The sequence below is a fragment of the Leptidea sinapis genome, chromosome 13 (genome assembly GCF_905404315.1).
Source record: "Leptidea sinapis chromosome 13, ilLepSina1.1, whole genome shotgun sequence".
In the NCBI taxonomy this organism is placed as follows: Eukaryota; Metazoa; Arthropoda; class Insecta; order Lepidoptera; family Pieridae; genus Leptidea; species Leptidea sinapis.
The window spans coordinates 964,830-987,863 of record NC_066277.1 but is presented as its reverse complement, the minus strand read 5'-3'; the positions used below and the strand labels follow the sequence as shown (position 1 = coordinate 987,863).

The following is a 23,034-nucleotide window of genomic DNA, read 5'->3' as shown; positions in this document are numbered from 1 at the left end:
ACACGTAAGAAAAATGCAGGTCTCAAAAAGGTAATTTAATCTTTCCCGCCTCCTTCCGCCTTCATCCAGAAATCCGCTCCAAACCATCCTATAAGATAAACATGCTAAGTATCAGCACAGAGAAGGGATGTATACTTACATATCAAGTATCAGTGATTAGACCATTTTGAAATAGTTATCATTATCAATAATTTATTGTATGAAATCAATATCTTAATATATATAAATCCAATGCCCTGATGTTTGTTTCCAGTGAACTCCTAAACTAATGAACGGATTATAATAGATTACTTCATACGTACGTACGTTCATACGTAGCTAATATACAAAATTTATTAAGCGTATACAATAAGTAAATTCGAGGATAAAATGTTTTGACATAAGGTTCAACGCACCCAAAAATATTTTGACCTAAACCTGAATATATGAAATTCCATGCATTTATGTCCGTGGTGCAAACCATACGAGACAATACCTAACTAATTATACGGGCCTGTCAATACGTAATTAAATTGTAAATAATACATGAATATTCCACCATTGTATTGTGTACGAGTTTAACTGGTATGATATGTTCAGCCTACAACTGCAGCTCAACCAGTTTGTTGAGGAAAGCGCTCCGCACAAAAAGTGTCACCAAATGTGGTAGCTTGTTGTTCTACCTTACCACTTACAACTCACCACACAGGCCACGATGACCGGCCTTTAAAGTATCGAATAACTTTGATTGAAAATTAGCTATACATATCGAGTTAGTAAGTCTTTTGTTGGGCGATGTATATGCTTCTACAATATGATCCCAGAAAATGTACAAAACAAATGTGTTACGAAATTTAAAAGAATTGTTAAAAAACGTTTGTGTGGTAAAGGTTATTATAGCATAAACGATTTTCTAAATGACACCACGGACTGGGAATAAAGCGATCACCCTCAGACTCTTTAATTATAAATGTTTATTGTACGATATCACATTGTAATCCATATTTTATATAAAAAAAAAAGCCCGCTGAGTTTCTTGCACCCATTCTTTTCAGGTCTGAGGCAGTCTCTTTGGAATGGGTGGTAGTTTTTGGCGTTCAATATGTGATTATAAATCCTATTTTGAATAAAAATATTTGAATTTGAATATCACTGATGTTAAATATTTCTTTACGTCGTAGTAGCCATTTTTACTTAAGTCTATTGTTGAATATTGAAACTTATAATTAAGTTTTAATATTTTGACTGTATGATTCATCTCTGAAACGTCTGGACGCATTTAATCGGAATAATTACGAAATAATGGTAGTAAAGTAAAGGTTTGCATAAGATGTGTATTAAATTAAATTTTATTGAGTTATTTTATAGCTTTTAGTTTATGAAGCCGTTTTTTTTAATGAATTTTTTTTTAATTTATTTATTTTCCATATTAGCACCATAACTTTTTATTAAATTCGTCTGACATAATATCATTTTTATATTTCCGACAGATTAAACAACGACTTACTGCCGTTCCCAATATTCAGTCTATCTTTGGTTGTGGCCTACTCATCTTATCCGTACACGCTGTCTGTCAATGGGAGGACGCATAGCTTACCAGGGATAGAAGTTTGTATGGAAATTGAAACAGTAGACTAGCTATAAGAATGACTTATCGGGTAGATAGTATATTGGGAACGGCCGTAAGACAGTAACGGCTACTATCTTCAGATATCGATAAATTTCTACCTTCTATTGTCAGTAGTTAGCTTAGACAATAATCTGAAGCTGTCCCAATATATTGGGACGCGTGAATTGCAATTTCCATACAAACTTCTATTGCTGGTAAGCTATACGTCGTCGCATGTCAATGTCTTTCAAGACAGCTTGTACGGATAAGGTGAGTTACAGTTTATTGGACAGAAAAGTCAACGATAGTTACGATTTTTATCTCATGTAAGAGATAGATTGAATATTGGGAACGGCCGTAAGTTGTATGTAAATAGCTGTTTTACATCCACTGTTCGTGATGGTTCGTATCATTTCTGATTAGAAATAACATAACATGGTTTTTGCTCATTATGTAACTCATCTCCAAGAACCATAGGATCATAATATTAGCCATGATACTGTGAAACGCCCTCTGCTGTCTGCGTTACAATATTATTACAGTTCTTGTGCACATGAACGAACAGGTATCAAACATTTGTATTCTATTGCGTACTTGTCATAATGCTTCAGTAAACTATATTATTTGCATGATAATTGTTATCGCAAACGTTTCAATTAAAGAATAATATCTTAACAAAATATTAGTAATCCTTTCTCATGCATATTATAATGAAATATATCTCTGATTCTTGGATTCATGATACACTGTCATTTGTGATACTGTTGTTAATAAATGTGACTTTAATATTATGTAGCCGACACCTATTGATGACATTTGAAGTCACTGAAAGGTATTTCTCATTAAAAAGAAATTATTTGACTACTAGAGAATTCGGTAACTCATATAGCCCTGTGATTACACTTTTAACATTTAACAAAAATGTAACGCGATTGACAAACACGATTGTGACCCCCATAATCCCCGACTGTTATACCATAAAGACATAATCGGATTTGGTATGCCCGAACCGCCGGACTCGGTTTGGTAGTGGACCATATTTGATGGTATGATGGTCCGGACAGTACCGAGTATGAAGCCGGACCAATAGGTGGGAGGCGAAGTGGTACCATCTCCGACCATGTGTTAAGGCTTATTATATTTGTACACCATGGTTCGTTGCTTCGTTTTGTTAAAAAATTGACGCAGCGGAACCAGCTTTATCCATTTCTCGCGGTAAACATGTTTTATTTAACAAAACTGTTAAACCACGCCCCTAATCGTTTTATAAAACATGTTTTTAAGTTAACAAATACAAAAACACAGCGCAGCGGACCCGGCTTTACAATACTATTACAGTTCTTCTGCACATGAGAAAGCAGATATCAACCCCCTTATTCATAATGGTCCGCTAACTTAAAACAGCCGCTAAGGAGTGTTTTTTCTCAATCTGACTTAGGTCAATAGAAGAAGACAGAGTGAGAATTAGCAATGCTTTAAAGTTAGCAGACTATTATGAATAAGGGGACAAATATTTACACTCTATTGCGTAGGTCTTGTCATAATCCATAAGTAAACTATAGTATATTATTTGCATGATCTCAGACGTTTCATTTGAAGCATAATATCTTAACAAAATATAAGAAACCCTTCCTCATGCATATTGTAATGAATTATATCTCTGATTATTGAGTGTGGCCTGGAGATTTGGTATGGCCGAACCGTCGGACGCGCTCCGGTATTGGATCATATTCGATGGTATCACGCATTGTCCATCGCACAAAATTATTGTTACTACCGTCCGGACCGTCCCAATCGGTGCGTGACGCCCACCGTACCGTCTGATGGTCCAATCGTACCAAATCCGACAATGTGTTTAGGGTATTATACTTGTAATTGTACACCATAGTTTGTTGCTGAATTTAATTATAATGCATATTTTTCATAATCTGGATTGATTAAAAAAATAATAATAATAAGCCATTTATTTCATGCAAAAAGTAAGATACATACATAGTTACATAACAAAAAAAATAAATAAAAGAAAGTTTGTGATGTTATTTACACGTATTTGTTTAGGTCTGGATATATAATATATAAGTTTGTTTGCATGAACCCCTCTTCAAGTGAAGGTGAAGGCCTCCTCTAAAGAATACCATGTGTCTCTTGAGCTATGTGCGACCAGCAGGTATATATAAAGTTCTGACGATGTAAGTTACTATGTAGAACTGATCTTTCTTCTTTTTAGTAAAGTAAAGTATTCATGACAACAAAAAACATTATATACATAGTAAAATTAACAATTTTAAAAATACGGCCTCATGAAAATCACACCCACTCAGCATTTTTTGAAATTGAAATAAGGATCACCCCAATTCCAACACTGATTTTCAGTAGGTACCTACCAAGTTTTTAGTTAAGTTATGTATTTCTTGGGTTTCTGATTCATTTCTTGTTATTGAAGATGTTGGAGATTTTTTTTTTTAGAATAGGAGGACAAACGAGTGTACGGGTCGCCTGGTGTTGAGTGATTACCGCCGCCGCACATGACGTGGATATTTTTAACAAAAACGCGAGTAAGATTATTTAATAAGATAACCCCATCTAAGAACTGAGAGCGGAGTTATTGTAAGTATTTTAGAATTTGTATGGATGCTTGGGTGGCAGTTATAAGACGCTGAAGGGAAGTAAATGAGTAAAGTAATCTCATTTTAAAGTAAAAAATGTATTAATAGAAGGGTCACAAATACATAAAATTATAGTAGTTTCATTACAATTTCATAAATTTAAATATTTGATATTATTAAAGCCCCCGGATCAAACCTGAGCTCATATTTACACTTAAAAACAGATATAATTATTTTTTTGGTATTTTTTTGTTTTTTGTATTTAATGTTGTTGTTTGTAATTTTTAAAATCTAGTAACATGATATTTTTTATGAAAATACGGGACGAGACGAGCAGGACTTTCAGCTGATGGTAATTGATACGCTCTGCCCATTATAATGCAGTTCCTTGAATTCTCGAAAAAGGCCAAAATTTCTCAGTGGCACTACAATTGCGCTCGTCTCCTTGAGACATAAGATGTTAAGTCTCATTTGCCCAGTTATTTCACTAGCTACGGCGCCCTTCAGTCCAAAACACAGTAAAGTTTACACATTACTGCTTCACGGAAGAAATAGGCGCCGTTGTGGTACCCCTAATCTAGCCGGCATCCTATGCAAAGGACACTCCCACCAGTTAAAATATTATAATCACGTAATAATATTAACTTAGAGAATTAAACTCTCTAGAGAAAGCCGTGAGTGATCACAAAACGTATCTATGTTTTGATAGCCAATGTCAATGTCATATTTGCTGATCTAAATCTATGAGATAATGATGAGTTCTCGCGGTGTTATCAGCGGCCGAGCGTGAAACAGCCAATGATATCGTTCGCGGGGTATCGATGTCACTGAACTGATTGCGGTGTGCGGTGCTTCACTATTGTTCGATTATTCGTCTTCTTTGAGCCCGTGACTGTGAAAATTTTTGTATAAATAAAAAAGTGTGTGTTTTCTCATGTAGTTATGTATGCACGCCGAACCTTTTGCCTGTCCTAATAATAATTTGCGAAGAAACCAAAAAAAGTTATTAATGTCGCAAACGTCACAAATTATTTGAAAATTATTTTTAGATGATGTTGTGCGCGAGCAACGTAATAGTCAAACACGTTTATCTTCAATAACATCAAAAAGGTACAAACGTCATGTTTTGCTTTTATGTCAATGTAATTTTGCAGTTATAAACCTATTTAAAAAGATTTAAATATTCTTTTATTGTATTTTGGTTTGGTTTAGTCTTGTTACCAATGCTCTAAATAAATAAAACAAACAATCCATATAATTTGTCAGAAATGTGTCAAATGTCAGTAATTGTTAATTGTCAATGTTTAAGAGACATATTTTAGGAACCAACTTCAGCCTGTTACTTTTGTGTTACGATGATGCGCGCGCATCTTAAAATTTCACTCTAATCATTTTTTCATAACGCGCCTAAAGAAGTATAACTTCAAAGAGAGTCAATCAGAAACTATAATATGTCAAAACAGAGGTGGGAGTTTGTTAGATGAACGGAATATCACTATTTCCCAGAACTTATGAAATGGGTCCAATTTGTTTTTTTCACACGTATCAAGGACCAGGTGTAGTAATAGAATATTACGAGGAACATTAATTCGGCTTTGTAACCCCATGACAGGATCGGAAAGATAATAAAAAAAACGTCGACGTACACGTACGTAACGTACGTGACGTTTTGACAAAAAAGAAAATAAATAATTATAGGTTATTGTAACAAATTATTTCAGTTGTCTTTGTATTAGGAGAAACTCACCAAATTTAAAAATATTTTCAACTTTTGTAATGTGCCTTAATTAGTTATTTAATTTATTTATAGTATTTAATGCAACGTTTAAAGAGGTTCAAAAAACGTGAGTGGGCGAGCGCAATTAATGACGCCACAAGCGATTTTTGATCTAGTTATACAACGTGTCGCATAAAATATGTTTTCTACGACTTGGTAATTTTTTTTTTTTTAATAAATAAACAAACAAATAGTACAAGTTTTCGAGTTGTCGCTTAAATGGGCGGGAAATGTATAGTATACATACTTATCTCTGGTTAGTGGTTTAATTATTCCGTCAAGGAATGGCAAAGGTACACCCATACAGCCAACGCAGAAAAATTTAAAATTACAAAAATATACCTGGCAGCATCTTGGCAAATTATATTAACAAGATTTTTTCTTAAGTTGACATTAAAATTTTTAATCTAATGATTTCAACATAAAATATTATGTAAGTATGTAATATACGAGTAGTATGTACTACCTAATATTTCTATGAACCTACTATACCTAGATTTAGTTGTCTGTGGCACTAAAACAACTGTGCTTTTTTTGGCGATAATATGGTACGGTAAAAAATGCCTTGTAGGCCATAGAGTGAAGACTTTTTCAAAGACTCGATAAAGTATGTACTTATATTACTGATCGTCTGTATAAATGACAGATAAAAGTACAGGAGCAGAAAATCTAAGTAATATAATACTAAGTAAAATGTACTTACTCTGCATAAACTGGTATTGTGTACATCATCATTAAAGCTAAGTAAGATGTTCATCAGATAAGGATGTTGTGATGCAATGTAACCGCAGCGCTGCGGTCTGCCATGGTCGTGCTGACACTGGCTGGGAGCAAGTGCTTGGACTCCCTTCGTATTACTCGACACCAAAACCACAATAAATACCTCATTACACCGCCGCTGCCTTGCTGCTTTCCAGTATCACTTGAAGGTAAAGTCAAGTTTTATATTTATTCAAAACTTACATTATATTATTAGTTTGCGAACTTGAAAAACATTATTTGCCCCAAAAAAAATTAAACTCAAAAGTATAAGTTATCAAGTTACTAAAAAAAAAGCATTGACCCCGACGTGATTTGAACACGCAACCTTCTGATCTGGAGTCAGACGCGCTACCGTTGCGCCACGGAGTCGATGATGATTGGCTTAAAATATCATAACCCAATCGACTTCATGTTATTCGATAAATATTTTATTTCTAAAAAAGGAAGATTTATTTATTTATTACTAATGATTTTTCTGCTGAATTAATCGAGATATTCATAAACTAACAAAAACATAATTATAATTACGTAATATTAGTTAGGTACGTGTTACGCTTTCTAAGGAAGGCGTATGATACAAATGAGCTTAATTTAGAGTTATTTTGAATCCAGTAACTGATGGATATGTAAACAAAAAAATACTACCAATGAATAATCGGCATTACTTCAATTGAATCACTACATCACTACATATTATAAAACAAAGTCCTGCGCCGCATCTGTCTGTCTGTCTGTTCGCGATAAACTCGACAACTACTGCACCGATTTTCATACTTTTTTCACCAATGGATAGTATAATTCTCGAGGAAGGTTTGAGTATGTAATTTGTTAAGTTTTTGTATACATTAACGATATTTGTTAGAAATGTAAAAAAAGCCTTTTAGCCTTTTAAATCATTCAGAAATACGTTTTAGTTTCATTTTTAACTCACTAACTTTGATTACACATTTTCGATGGCATTAGATGTATTACGAAATTCAAAAGATACACAGATTGGGAATGGAGCATAATAAATTTTATTGCACGATATAACCATATCTTTATGAAAAAAAAAAGCCCGCTGATTGCTTTAAACTAAATGACTATAAAAGTCCTCAATATACTTATTGTAAAAAGCGCGGTCGGGCTTATATTAGATACATAGTATAGAGATTTAAACAAATCATTAATTTCGCCACCAGCCGGGAGAGTTTCTTGCGCTGCTTCTTCTCTCTCAGAGCGCCATATGTTTCCGAAGCGGTTGTAATGTTAGAAATCATATCAAAAAAAAAAAGGAATCAATTTTGAGAAAATAAATGCCTTTTATGCCTTTTCACAAGTTTATCAAAACTTGAATGCATATTTCAGCGCCACAAAGAATCATATTCAGTGTAATATTTAAAGTGTGAGCCCCGCGTAGTCCTGAGGGACGTGAATCGTTTATATTCGTTTCACAAACTTCTCCCTCTTCCCGAACTCCCGCAGAAAAACCTTAATCCTTGTTGAAAAAGTCATTTATCTCTGGCACTTGTTAGCCCGAAGGAATATTTATTCAATCCTACTTTATATTTATATTTCTGGCAGGTTGAGATTAAATAAATTTCGACGATACGAAGACTAGATCAATTTAAAAGTAATGAATTCAAGCCCGTACAGCCGTATTCGTTATTTAATAATTAATTGTCAAGGCCATCGTTACAAGATTTTTACAATATTGTTCTTTCTACGAACAAAGAATAGCACGAGGAATAAATAATGAAGTATAACTTGTTGCGTGCATACATAAGTACACACAGACTTTTTTGTCTCAGTTTGTATAGAATATATAATATGACACAGATCACATACCAGCGATAGCACCAACCAACATACTGCTGAATGTCCCAAAGGAGATAGATTGTAGTAAATAAAGGGTACTAAAAATAAGTTTGTTTGAAATGACAAAATAAACTTGATACACCGAATCCCTATCAATCAATATTATAAATGAGAATGTAAGTTTGTTTGTTACGCCTTTACGCTGCAGCTACTGAACCGATTTTGATGAAATTTTGTACAGCGGTGGACTATTGTTCTTAGGTAGTGCGGAATCTACTTGTAGCACAGCGGAGACCAATGCTTAATCTAAGGATAAGTGTCATTTTTTTGTTAAAAATAAATAAAGTGATTTGATTTGAACTATGCAAGCTACTTTTAATCGAATTAATTGATCGTATTTATGACTATTTAAATAAAATTAAAAAAATGTTATATATACATTATGATCACCATTTCCCCAAGCCTAAATCTAATAATACGTAAAATATTATCAAACCATGAAGTTAAACCATAACGATCCCATAACAGTATCCGGCGAATAGCAAACCAAGTTAAGTATAGCCGGCAGCTATCAATCTGGTGAACAATAAAATCTCTGTTTATATTCTTGTGACGTTCCGCACTCGCACCCGCCTCCGCTAAGAGGATACGCCGCCCTGAGGCTGTCCCAGCTTTATGGAGCATAAAGAGTGGCTTTGAAACTAGAGGTTTTTACATTTTGTTTATACAGAGATTTTATATAGAAATTGAGACATAACTATAATTTATTTACTTATGTATAGGAAACAAACAGTATTATGATACTTAAATATTAACAAATCTTAAAACTCACACTTTCACCAGTGAAGTTTCCAACAATTTATATGACACTTTTAGTTAAAAGGTAAGCAACGGTGAGATAAAAACCACAAAACAAAAGTAATACAAATTAACAACTAATTACAAGATATATAAGTTACACTTGAATAATTGATTACTTGATCCCCTTGTATTTATGATAGCCCTATTAATTATAAGGAAATAATGATGACTTAAAGTTTGATTTATTTTTTTATTATTTTGCGGGTACTGGTTTATTTTGAGTTGACAAATTACTGCACTTTTACTTACTACTCTTTCTTTTTTATAAAGACCAACCAAGTACTACAGTTAGTTGCTGATTTGTTAATAATTAAGTGCAATTTTTTTTACTATAAATTTATAATTTTATTTTATTGTTCTCATCTGTCAGTTCAATTTGTAATACAGTAAACATTATAAATAATATCGTATTAAAAAAAAATGATACTCGGGGAATCCTGGACGAAAATTCTCGTGCCTCGAGAAAATAAAATAACTGGTTGCAATCCGAAAGTGCTGGCTGAAGTGAAAACTTGAACATTAACATTGTGCATTTTTGAATATTTTGGGATGGTTAGGGAATAATTTCGCACGGATTACGTTATCTATCTGTATAAAAGCACAAGCATTTATGTGGTTAAATACAATATTCATTAATTGCAATATAGTACACAAAAATGACAATTTATATTACGTAAAAAATTAACATTTCAGAACTATTACAATTATTTTACACTTAAAAGTTTATCTCTCAGAAAAATCATCTTTCATCCAAAACTTCAACGACTATCTTACGAATTTTCGATTAGGTCACGTGTCCTGACGCGAGTTTAACATTTTATACCCGTCCCAAGAAAAGTGCTCAACACCGATAAGAAGTTTTCACTTCAAAAAACAAGGAACCATGAATAATAAGCTGACGGAAATTCCGCCCATTTAATGGCCCCGTAGTCTTTAACAGGGGTCGGGAGTGACGCGAGACTTATGGCTAAATCTTTAAATTATGCCTACTCTAGATAAACGTTATATCTGACGTGACCCTTATGGCATACCCTCAAATCTTGTTTCACTGGATCTCTGAATATTATACTGAGATATAACATGAACAAGTGATGACATTTATTATTAAGCAATGACTTATATTCATTGTTAAACACACAGTGATGCCTAAATATTGGCAGATATAATATATTTTCTAATGATTTTTTTGTCTGTAAGACAAGAGATGGGAAGAATTATACGGTCATAGAAGCAACGAGTCGCTGGTTTGAGGGTTTAGTGTTAATACATTCTCTCGATGCGGGATTCGAACTCGTCACATCTCGCGTTCCGTGCGAGTGTTCTTCCAATGAGGCAACCATTCGAGTTACCTAACGTTCATAATGTTTGATATGTCTTGTTCAACTCTCAGATCGTGGCTCGCACGGAACGCGAGGTCGCGGGTTCGAGTCCCTCATCGTTCATAAATTTTGATTTAAAATTTAATTTGTGTAATCCCAGAAGTGAGTGTTATCATTTTAAAAAATAACAGCGTTTATTTCACTGTTTATTATGTTTTGTAAGTACTTACTGACATAGACGTAAGGAGGACGACTAACTATTTTCAGAGCTACTAACTACTTGGAGTTGATATTTGAGTTTCGATAGGTATGGGATATGGGAGCGGAGAAGAATAATTGTCTCACATGACAATATACCACGTTTTTTTTCACATGAACGAACCCAATAATAAGTATTAATCTATTTTAATATATTCAATATTATTACAATTCCATCATTTGACTTTGAATTCGAACGCTCGAAACTGAAAAACAATCTCCTTGATCGTGATTGTTCCTACTGAAAAGGCACAGGTTCAGAGTGCCAAGCCTAACAGAGATTGCATGAATAATAAAGGTAAAGGTATGTTATATAAGTACAATAATAGTTGGTTGGTTTGTGGCAGACGGAGTCTCTGTCCACCCCTCTGGCAGATAAGCATGACTGAGTGTATTTTTTTATGAAAATAAAGGACGAGACGAGCAGGACATTCAGCTGATGGTAATTGATACGCCTTGCCCATCACAATGCCACTCAGGATTCTTAAAAAACCTAAAAATTCTGAGCGGCACTACAAATGCGCTCGTCATCTTGAGACAAAAGATGTTAAGTCTCATTTGCCCAGTAATTTCAGCACAGTAAAGCACAGTAATTTTTACACATTACTGCTTCACGGTAGTAATAGACACCGTTTGGGTACCATAAAATTAGCCGGCATCCTGTGCAATGGAGCCTCCCACTGAAAAACAATCTGCAACTCGGTTCTAGTTAATAAATCCTACAATGGTCTAATTAATAAGTAAATCGAACTACGACTCAACAATAACTGGTCTTTCGCGTCGCAAATCAACACACAAAACTAATTAATGTTACTCAATTTATTTTGTAAAGTGTTTTGTGGTTCTGAAAGACATACTTATTCTGTAAAAATACTATAGCCAGTTTCCAATACAAAGCATCGTCATTTTAATGAGATATAGACCCACCCTTGTTAGTAATTTTGTTGGCTGCCTAGTCCTCCGCTAGAGAGAGGTATTGTTGCTTTTTATTGTCATATTTATACGTTTTCACTGTAATCTATTGATATTCTAAGACACTGACATAGATACGGCGCGACTTGTATACTTTAGTTACTTCCATAGTATTATGTCCTATGGTATATTGCTGTGGGGCAGATATTAATACAATATTTGTGCTGCAGAAGAGGGCTATTCGCGCTATTTATAACCTAGGCCCTAAGGAATCATTGAGAGCAAAATTCAAAGAAATTAACATCTTGACTGTTGCTTCTCAATATATTCTTGATAATATAATTTATGTTCATAGGCACATAAGTGAATTTGCGAGAAACTGTCATAACCTTAATGTTAACACCAGGAACAGACATAAGCTTATAATGCCTACTACTCGGCTAAGTCGAGTTAGTAAGTCTTTTGTGGGGCGATGTATATGCTTTTACAACAGGATCCCAAAAAATGTTCAAAACAAAAGTATTACGTTATTCAAAAGAGTTGTTAAAAAACGTTTGTGTGGTAAGGGTTACTATAACATAAATTACTTTCTTAATGATACCACAGCTTGGGAATGGAGCGACCGCCCTCAGGCTATTAAAGAATAAGTTTAATTGTACAATATTACTTTGTAAATGTTACTTTAATTGTAAAACATATTTTTGATGAAAAACAAAAGCCCGTTTAGTTTGTTGCGCCCATTCTTCTCAGGCCTGAGGCATTCATTTTGGAATGGGTGGTATTTTTTTGACTTTCAATAAGTGATGTCACATCCTATTTTGAATAAAAATATTTGAATTTGAACTAAACCAAGAAATGTATTAACGAGGTTTACCAGTGGGAGGCTCTTTTGCACAGGATGCCGGCTAGATTATGGGTACCACAACGGCGCCTATTTCTACCGTGAAGCAGTAATGTGTAAACATTATTGTGTTTTGGTCTGAAGGGCGCCGCACCTAGTGAACTTACTGGGCAAATGGGAAATACATACAAATTACTTAACATCGTACGTCTTTAGGTGACGAGCGCAATTGTAGTGTCGCTGAGAAATCTTGGGTTTTTCAAGAATCCTGGGCGGCACTGCATTGTAGTGGGCAGGGCGTATCAATTACCATCAGCGGAGTGTCATGCTCGTCTCATAACTTATTTTCATAAAAATAGGTTGGGAAAATTACATAAGTTGTAAAAAAAAAATATTTAATTAGGCGTTACTTTGCGGAAATCCATAATTATACAAATGATTTAAGTTTTCTTTAGTGTTAATTCCGCCAATATTTGTTTTTAAAACAATTCGACACGTGTTTCGCCTCTACACGAGGCATCCTCAGGACGTGTTGTCTCGCCAAAATCTGGCAAGAGACTTAAAACAAATATTGGCGGAATTAACACTAAAGAAAACTTAAATCATTTGTATGCATAAGTTGTATTTATTGAATAGATAGCCCAATGTATGCTTTGAAACCTTTTAACTCAATAAATAAGGGTGATAGGCCCGGACGGACTAACGGACAAAGCGTTATCTTGCTAAGTGCGACCCGCGGCGCCGGCTACCTACCCCGTACCTGCGCAGGCGCTGCCAGATAAGATACATCTCATCATCTACTTAGTCCGTCGCTATCAGACACCTTCATTAACATTCACATAATACAATTATGTTACATGACTCTTATCAGAAGTCAAAGTGAGTTCGCTTTTTGCAGTTCCTCTAACGTCCAGAACATTGTCAAATATTTCATTGCATCCGGGGTAAAAATAATGTAATATGTAGAATTATAATTAACTATTTATACGAGACAGCTATACAAGTTAATAATCTGGGTCTGAATAATAAAAACTCTGAATTATTTCTTCTTATTTATCAGTTAAGTAAATAATTGTTTAATAATAATAATAATAAAACTAACACTGACACAATAATATAATATAAGCAATCTTTTTTCATAACTTCTATCTACATAATATTATATATAGTTATATACATTTGTATAAAGTAAAAAGTTGTTTGTAAAAAGTTATTGTATGCCATATAAGTAAATCTAAATTTTCTATTAAATTTTTCAGTTTTTTGTATTAAATTTGCAAATTTTTATAGTAAATGTTTAGAATAATTTATTAATGATTAGTGTAAGAATAATAGTGTATCGAAAATTACTTATAATGATTAATAATTTAATTAAAAATTTAGTTTAGAACTAACCTCTATTATGAGCAATTCATGCACACTAACACAAAGTGTCATAGGTACAAATCGCGAGTGTAAGACTAGTATTCCTGGCCTGTATTTATCAGTTGTCTAACAGCGAGAGACTCTATCCATACGTATAAATTATCTAAGAACGAAAGGAATGAAAGAAAACACTTCACATAGAAAAGTAAATACTTCACAGGCAATGTTTTACATCGTAAGAAATATTAAAGTAGTCAAGTGTTTCTCAGTTCGTACTCCACAGCAATATAATGCGACAATAAACTTTATTTTCCATGGAGAGAAAGCAAGGATAAGCTTATTTTTATTTACACGTATCAAAACGTACTGGATTTGACAACGCTTTTGGCAATTATGTGACATATTGTGGGAAACAAAATAATAAACAATTAATAAACAACCAATTTAATGTTTTGGCCATAAATCTAAAACCTTTCTTCAAGCCCCAACTTTGTATGTTTCTTGGTTTTATCAATTAATAAAAACCCAAATTTGAGCAATTATCAAATAGTTTTGTATAGGGCTGAATAGCAATATTATAAACACTGTCCCATCCTGTAATCAAACCTATCCAATGTAATTAAAGTTTATCTTACCTTATCTTATCGACAGCTATAGATTCATTCTCACTTTTACACACAATTATATAATTCCGATCTGTCTTTTTGATCCCAATCGATTTATATTTCCGTTTTGCTCTGAGCTCTTGTCAATTATTGTATAATTATATTATACAATTTTTTTTTTAATTCTAATGAGCTTTGTTTCAGTTAAGTGTTGGTGCTAGACGTTTTGTTTTGGAGGAATAGGCACCTTCTTTTCGAACTAAGAAATTCGAGAACAGGAAACTAGAATTAACAAATTATCTTCTCGTCTTTAGCATCGTTGCAGATGTCCCTGAAGATGAATGGAAAGCATGACCGGCTAACGATTTTCTTAATTCCATTCGCAGAAACTCTTCGATTCCCCTATACAAAAAAGCTATCCACAAAAGGTTCCTACTGTCACGCATAACGGCAAGCCACATTTTTATATTTATGAATCTAGAGACATAGGGGTCACCTGATGGTATAACACTACAGGAGTCACAAGAGCGTTGTCGACCTTATAAAGTGCTGATTAAACGTACATACATATGAATTCGAAAACCGAAAACTCATTGGTGGACGAGGATTGTATAAAATAAATAAAATTAAAAGAAAACATATACGAAAATGTAATTCATATCTAGTTTTGTATATCTGCACAGATAAGTAGCAAGTGTTGAGGGTAGAATGAAATGTGTGAGTGTAGGGACAGTTTCACGAGCTCAGCAATGGTAAATAGTCGCGGGTCGCGGGCTTCAGTAGGTAATGCTTCTTTTATGGTGCACCAGGCTGCTACTTCAGACGTTGATTTGTGAAAGCTTACTATTTGACAAGATTAATAAACAATTTGTGATGTTTTTAAAGTGCTTACCCTCACTTCTGGGATTAATTAAACAAATAAAACTGAAAACAAATAACCGTATCGTTGTTAAAACTCGTATGCTTTGTTCAACTCTCAGGTTGTGGCTTCATCTACAGGATCTAATGCACATTGAGTCAGAAAAGTAAATGTAAATTAATACAAAAGTTATTGAGTACAGTACCTGCATCATCCACACACACCGTAAATAAATAAAGGTATTCTGTGAGCATTTTAAAAGCGATTATAATGGTGTTTCAGATGTCTTTTTTTAATGAAAAAAAGGGATGAGACGAGCAGGACGTTAGGCTGATGGTAATTGATACGTACCCGTACCTACCCATTACAATGCAGTGCCGCTCAGAATTCTTGAAAAACCCAAAAATTCTGAGCGGCACTACAATTGCGCTCGTCACCTTGAGACATAACATGTTGTCTCATTTGCCCAGTAATTTCACTAGCTACGGCGCCCTTCAGACCGAAACACACTGCTTCACGGCAGAAATAGGCGCCGTTGTGGTACCCATAACCTAGCCGGCTTCCTGTGCAAAGGAGCCTCCCACAGATAAAATGAAAAAAAAAACTGGTGGTGTCTATGAGAGAATCCAAGTACTAATTAATGTATGAGTTCTTACGTTTGTCGATGTAGATCGTGAGCAACGCATAACAATAGTTGAAAGTTTGTGTATACTGAAAGATATTATGAAGTGTTCATAATTATTTTAATATGTTTATGGAATAGGCGAACTAAGGGGCGTCGGGTGACCTAAACATTAATTCGCAACCATTTTCTAGTGAAATTACTGCGCTAATGAGATTTAATAAAAAAATAACGGGCTGCACTCCGGGAGAAGTGAAAGCTTGAACATTGTGCATTTTTGAATAAATTTATTTATTTTTATTTTTTATTATTATAATATTTTTGTATTTTAGTGAATAATTTCGGATTTATGTGGTTAAATACAATACGAATTTTGAATGTATTGCGCTATTATACACAAAAATAAAATTTTTATATTACATAAAAATTTAACACTCCAGAACTATTACAATTATTTTTCATTAGATAGTTTATCTCTCAGAAAAATCAAGTTTCATCCATAATTTCAACGAACTGTCTTACGAATTTTTCATCAGGTCACGTGTCCTGACGCGAGTTAAACATTTTATACCCATCCCAAGAAAAGTGCTCAACGCCGCTAAAGAAGTTTTCACTTAAAAAATAATAATAATAATAAATCATTTATTTGTTGTCCTGTGCTGCCCCGGGGCGTAAAAAGAATAGGGTAGTCCCAGGTCCAAGGGTGTCGTAAGAGGCGACTACGGGCTTTTTGAAAGTGGGAGAGTCACGCTGCTGTCTCATGACGTCAGCACAATCGGGCCAGACTCGTCCGGGCTACTTACCACACTCGCACAGAATACCGGCGTGAAGTAGCGGCCTAGTGCCGCTATGTTTCGCATAGGTTAGTGTCGAGGACCGGAGGCCATTCCCCCCCGTCCTCCCCCCCCCCCCCCATACAAAATATGAGAGCGGTATTTAAAAAGAAATTACCCCAGGAGGGTACCGGCTCTTGTAGAGCCAGAGAATCCCTCCCCGAGCATTCGCGCTCGGGCTGCCCTTCGTATTCTGGGGAGGGCACAGTACCGTTTATGTCACAGGACAAACAGGGCAGCAACACCACGGCACCCCGCTCCACGCTTAATGTGGACTTTTGTAACATCCGGGGAATTCACTCCAACTTAAACGCCGTCCACCACCACCTTGAGACGTCGCAGCCGGCCTTGTGTTTCCTTACGGAGACGCAGATATCTCGACCTAGCGACACGTCATATTTAACGTACCCCGGGTACAAAATTGAGCATAATTTCATGCCTCATGCCGGGGTATGTGTGTACGTTAGGGAGGATATCTGCTGTCGCCGTCTCGGCAATTTTGAGGGTAGGGGCCTGTCTACTCTCTGGCTCCGCGTAGATTTAGAGGACCGCGTCCGCATCTTTGCGTGTGTCTACAGGTCCCATAGTGGTAACGCAGAAACGGATCACCTCATGGGCTGCGTTCAAGCGGCATTTGATGACGTGCTTGCTCAGATCCCCTCCGCTGAAATCGTAGTCTTGGGTGATTTCAACGGGCACAATGCCGAATGGCTTGGATCACGTACCACAGACTACGCAGGGCGATCTGTGCATAATTTTGCATTGGCGTATGGTCTGTCCCAATTGGTTGAGTCGCCGACGCGGCTCCCGGATGTGGATAGCCACATGCCGTCCTTATTAGATCTTCTGCTGACTACACATCCCGATGGTTACCAGGTCTCTGTCGACGACCCTCTCGGAACGTCCGACCATTGCCTGGTCAGGAGTGTAGTGCCTATCCGACGCCAACGTCGCAGACCACCAGCGACCCGCCGCGTTTGGCACTACAAGTCAGCAGATTGGGATAGGATGCGTTCCTTTTTTGCATCCTACCCTTGGGGCAGGGTTTGTTTCCCTTCGGATGATCCTAGTGCCTGCGCCGTTGCAGTAGCCGATGTGATACTGCAGGGCATGGATATTTTTATACCAAGCTCTGTAGTACCGATCGGTGGCAGATCACAGCCCTGGTTCGATGCGTCAGTTAAAGCAGCATCTGACTGCAAAAAACAGGCGTATCGAACTTGGGTTGCGGCGCTGGGCTCAAAGGATCCGAACTGCAAAGTTCTGAAGAGGAAATATAACCGTGCCTCCAGATTTTTTAAGCGGCAAATCGCCCGTGCGAAATCAAAGCACGTCGTCAAAATTGGCGAGCAGCTTTCCAGTTACCCGACCGGAACACGCAAGTTCTGGTCGTTGTCGAAAGCTGCTCTTGGTTACTTCAACCAGCCGTCCATGCCGCCGTTGCACATGAGGAATGACACCCTGGCCCATACGGCAAAAGAGAAAGCCGATCTCCTGTGCACTCTTTTTGCCTCCAACTCGACTCTTGACGACAACGGAAAAACACCGCCGACCATCCCGCGGTGTCAGAGCTCCATGCCTGAAGTACAGTTCCGACAGAAAACTGTTAGGCGAGCTCTGTTTTCGTTGGACGTCAGGAAGTCGAGCGGGCCGGATGGCATTTCTCCAATCGTGCTTAGAACGTGTGCCCCTGAGTTGACGCCGGTGCTAACGCGTTTATTCCGGCACTCTTATTCAAAAGGCGTAGTCCCTGATTCATGGAAGTCAGCCCTTGTCCATCCGATCCCAAAAAAAGGAGACAGTTCGGATCCGGCAAACTACAGGCCTATTGCGATTACCTCCCTACTCTCCAAAATCATGGAGAGCATAATTAACCGCCAGCTCTTGGTATACCTTGAGGGTCACCAGTTGATCAACGACCGGCAGTACGGCTTTCGCAATGGTCGGTCGACTGGCGATCTTCTGGTATACCTAACACATAGATGGGCGGCGGCTATTGAAAGCAAGGGGGAAGGCCTGGCAGTTGGTCTGGATATAGCGAAGGCCTTTGATCGTGTATGGCACAAGGCGCTCCTCGCAAAACTTCCATCATTTGGGCTTCCCGAGAGCTTATGCAAGTGGACCTCCAGCTTCCTCACTGGGCGCAGCATACAGGTCGTTATCGACGGTTATTGCTCGAATCCCAAGCCCGTGAACGCTGGAGTTCCCCAAGGCTGTGTGCTATCTCCCACGCTGTTTCTTCTGCATATCAATGATATGTTGGACACCGCCAACATGCATTGCTATGCAGACGACAGCACTGGTGATGCCGTATACACGGGCCATGCAGGTCTCTCTCGGGAAAACGTCGACCAGTGCCGGGAGAAACTTGTGTCTTCTATCGAGTCCTCTCTCGAGAAGGTCGCGGAATGGGGTAAGTTGAACCTTGTCCAATTTAACCCCCAGAAGACTCAAGTTTGCGCGTTTACCACTAAAAAAACCCCATTTGCCGTATCACCGCTATTCGAGAACACTTCCCTTAAAGCCTCGCCTAGTATCGGAATACTGGGTCTCGAAATCTCGAGCAAGTGCCAATTCCGTGGCCATCTGGAGGGCAAAGCCAAACTGGCTTCAAAGAAACTGGGCGTCATAAATAGAGCACGGCAATACTTCAAGCCGGCCCACATTCTAGCGCTCTACAAAGCGCAGGTCCGGCCTCACATGGAGTATTGCTGTCATCTCTGGTCTGGCGCACCCCAGTATCAGCTCGATCCATTTGACCGCGTGCAACGCAGAGCAGCTCGAATTGTCGGGAACCCAGTACTCTGTGAACGGCTGGATCATTTGGCGTTGCGTAGAGACGTCGCTTCATTGTGTGTTTTCTACCGCATCTATCACGGGGAGTGTTCCGAAGAGCTGTTCAACCTGATTCCTGCCGCCGAATTCCACCTTCGCACGACACGCCACAAGTTAGGATTTCATCCCCACCATCTGGATGTGTGGCGGTCCTCCACAGTGCGGTTTTCAAGGAGCTTTCTTCCTCGTACCACGAAGCTGTGGAATGAGCTTCCGTGTGCGGTGTTTCCGGGACGATACGACATGGGTACCTTCAAGAAAAGCGCGTACACCTTCCTTAAAGGCCGGCAACGCTCTTGTGATTCCTCTGGTGTTGCAGGAGAGTGTGGGCGGCGGTGATCACTTAACACCAGGTGACCCGTACGCTCGTTTGTCCTCCTATTCCATAAAAAAAAAAAAAAAAAAAAATCATTTATTTTCAGGCATTACCCATACATATACAAACAATCTTAAATTAAATTAATTTACATAACATTGCCGAGTTTAATTTGACTTTAACTAAATTACAAATAAAATTAAAGTTAAAAATTTAAGAACAATTAAAAAGAAAATAATAAATAATAATAATAATAATTTAATTCAGAAAAAAATCCAAAAAAATCCATAATAATAATTGTTAGTAAAATGTCCTAAATTATGTTAGTATAATTATAAGTAAACAAGCACATGAAAATAATAACATCTACCGAAATCTTTATTTTATTGTAAACCGCACACACTCCGTCTATTTATAATTCAGACTGTGCATAGATAACGAAGCTACAATCTACAGAGTTTTGGTCCGAGCCGTGAATTTTCTTTATTAATATCGTTTTATAAAACAATAATGTTTTGTGCATAAGAAGTGTTCAAGGAGGCCGAGATTTTTTTTATGAAAATAAGGGACGAGATGAGCAGGACGTTGAGCTGGTGGTGATTGAAACGCCCTGCCCATTACAATGCAGTGCCGCTTAGGATCATTCAAAAACCCAAAAATTCTGAGTGGCACTACAACTGCGCTCGTCACCTTGAGACATAAGATGTTAATAGGCGCCGTTGTGGTATCAACGGTGCCTATTTCTGCCGTGAAGCAGTAATGTGTAATCATTACTGTGTATCGGTCTGAAGTGCGCCGGAGCTAGTGAAATTACTGGACAAATGAGACTTAACATCGTTTGTCTCAAGGTGACGAACGCAGTTGTAGTGCCGCACAGAATATTTAGGTTTTTCAATAATCTTGAGCGGCACTGCATTGTAATGGTCAGGGCGTATCAATAACCACCAGCTGAACATCCTGCTCGTCTTGTCCCTTATTTTCATAAAAAAAAATCTAATGCTCCGTCTGTTATGTATAATGCCTATTATCTCCAACAGTAGTAATATACATTGAACATCTGCTCATTTTCTCAATTCTCATTCAATTTCGTCTGTTACCGCAGCCTCCATTCCCAGACCACAAACAGCGGGGTTGGCAATCATTCATGATGTATCATCTTAAACAATACCCCATAATGATGATTCGTTTTATCGCATCTTGGAAAATTACTGTTATTTACTGTTGATATTATTAAACTTATAATTTGTACTTTCATTTCTTATTTTGTTTTTATTGTAGCGATAGTATTAGATTTATTTTTCAGTAGTAATTAGAGAGTATTTTTTGTAATTTTCATGAGCACATTGTATTTAATGAATTTAAGACCATAAATAAATATCATAAAATTTATAGCCACAATATATTTCATGTCGAGTGCAGATTAAAAGATTCATCTATGGCGCCAAGCATACATTCACCTTGCACTCCTTCGGCATCGTGTACGTCTCCTCCGTGTCAAAACCCCGAGAAATATCTCAAGAGAACAAAATCAAAAGGAGCAAAGCCGTGCCCGAGTGCCCTGTCTATAATGGCCACCAGTTCGAAAGCATCATGCGGTAGCTGTGGAAAATTCAAGGAATGTTAAAAAAGTACAGAGCTATCTAAAAGACAAATCAAAACAAGCCAGGTTGAGAAAAAAAGACACTGAAACTGGAAGTCGTTCATACGTTAGTTATGCCAAAAAAAAGGGGACACCTAGAAAAGAGAATGACTGCTGTACTGGAAGAGGCCATAGAGGGCGACTCATAAAGAAAAATAAATGTTGCACTATTTTATATGTCTTTATTACGATGTTTTGAAAATGGGTTGACCAAAGAAAATATTTAAAACATTTTTTATGTTGGACTTACAAAAGGTAATAATAATGATTGTAGATAACTAATTATACATACCTATGATTAAACATGGTTTTGTTTGTTATTAAATCTTAACTGTCCTATACTTATATTATTCTGAAGGAAATAGCACCAGAGCAGGCCGGTTTCGTAAAGGGCAAAGGTACACGAGAACAGATCCTAATTGTGAGACAAATAATAGAGAAAGCAAAGGAATTCAACAGACCGACTTTCATATGTTTCGTTGATTTCCAAAAGGCATTTGATTCTGTTAAATGGCCACAACTATGGAAGATCCTCATAGAGATGGGAGTGCCCAAGCACTTGGTGCAAATCCTCAGAGCCCTTTATGAACATGGTTCCGCTTCAGTCAAGGTGGATAATGTCACGATAGTGTCACAGGAGTCAGGCAGGGCTGCATTTTGTCGCCTCTTCTGTTCAATATTTATACGGAGCACATTATGAGGATAGCTCTAGAAGATTGGACAGACGGCATACCAACAAGCGGCAAAAACATATCCAATCTCCGATATGCTGACGACACCACGTTAATAGCGACAAGTAAGGAAAACATTGCTGAATTATTACATCGTATCGAGCATACCAGCCTCCAGTATGGCCTTAAAATAAACCGGCAGAAAACAAAAATGATGATTGTCGATCGAAGTCAAAACAATGCACCAGATATAGTCGAGATTGCTAATTGCAAGGTTGTACAGTCATACATATACTTAGGAGTCGCTAATACTGGTGGCTCGGAAGACGAAATTAGAAGGCGAATGGCTATTACCAGATCTGCAATGCAGAAGTTGACGAGGATATGGCGGGACAGGAATATCACCAAAGCTACTAAAGTTCAGTTAGTAAGATCTCTAGTGTTTCCCATACTACTATGTGGTGCCGAAACATGGACAGTCAAAGAACGAGAGAGACAAAGGATTGACGCACTAGAAATGTGGTGTTGGAGACGAATGCTACGAGTATCTTGGACACAATGCCGCACA

General features: G+C 37.1%; 1 non-coding gene across 1 annotated transcript; it reads right to left on the bottom strand.

Moving 5' to 3' along the window:
- Positions 1-7,030: 7,030 nt before the first annotated feature.
- On the bottom strand, positions 7,031-7,102 carry Trnaw-cca (transfer RNA tryptophan (anticodon CCA)). Its single transcript has one exon. It is a non-coding gene; the product is annotated as a tRNA-Trp (tRNA).
- Positions 7,103-23,034: the final 15,932 nt, after the last annotated feature.